Source organism: Rhea pennata, chromosome 16 (assembly GCF_028389875.1).
Source record: "Rhea pennata isolate bPtePen1 chromosome 16, bPtePen1.pri, whole genome shotgun sequence".
NCBI lineage: Eukaryota > Metazoa > Chordata > Aves > Rheiformes > Rheidae > Rhea > Rhea pennata.
The window spans coordinates 7,172,798-7,173,469 of NC_084678.1; positions in this window are offsets into that span (position 1 = coordinate 7,172,798).

The window sequence follows — 672 nt, forward strand, 5'->3', positions numbered from 1 at the left end:
CCTCACCAAAAAAAAGGGTGTAGCTCGTGTACGAACAGGCTTGTTAGCGTCCCCGTCGCAGGAGTCGCGACAGCCGGGGGGCAGCAGAAAGCCCTACAGCAGCCCGCGGGCAGCGCGCTGACGAGCGCTAGGCCTGCTTCGCCTGCTTCGTTAGGGGAATTGGCAGGGGGCCGGTGGGGATCCCGCCCGCGCCGAGTGGGGAACTGATCGGCGGCTCAGGCTGCCTGGAGCAGCCCTTGGAAAGCAGGGCTGCCGCCGCCTCGGGGCTTGGTGCGGGGTGGTTTAACGCCACGAAGTCCCTGCGCTCGGCTCCTGCGCGCTGCTGCTCCGATCTCCAAAGGTGAGTGACTCGGCCTTATCATCTCAAACGTGGCATGCTTTGTGTTTTACTTTCCTTTAAAGCAGTTAAGTAATGTTAAGTCGCTTGGTCCGTGTCTGACTCGTGGGCTGATGCATCAGCCAGTGTGGCCGTCTCTGGAAGGGGGGGGGGGGGCATGAGCTTTTGGGGCCCTTCGCTTTTCCCTGCGGAGCCCCCACGGGACAAGCCTGCAGAGAGGGAGGCGCAGGCACGGTGACCCAGGCCAGATCCAGCAGCAGCAGCAAGGGTCTCCGGGGTTGCACCCAGCAGACGTGGGTGAGGATTCGGTGCTCCCCAGCCCTGCCTGCAGCACA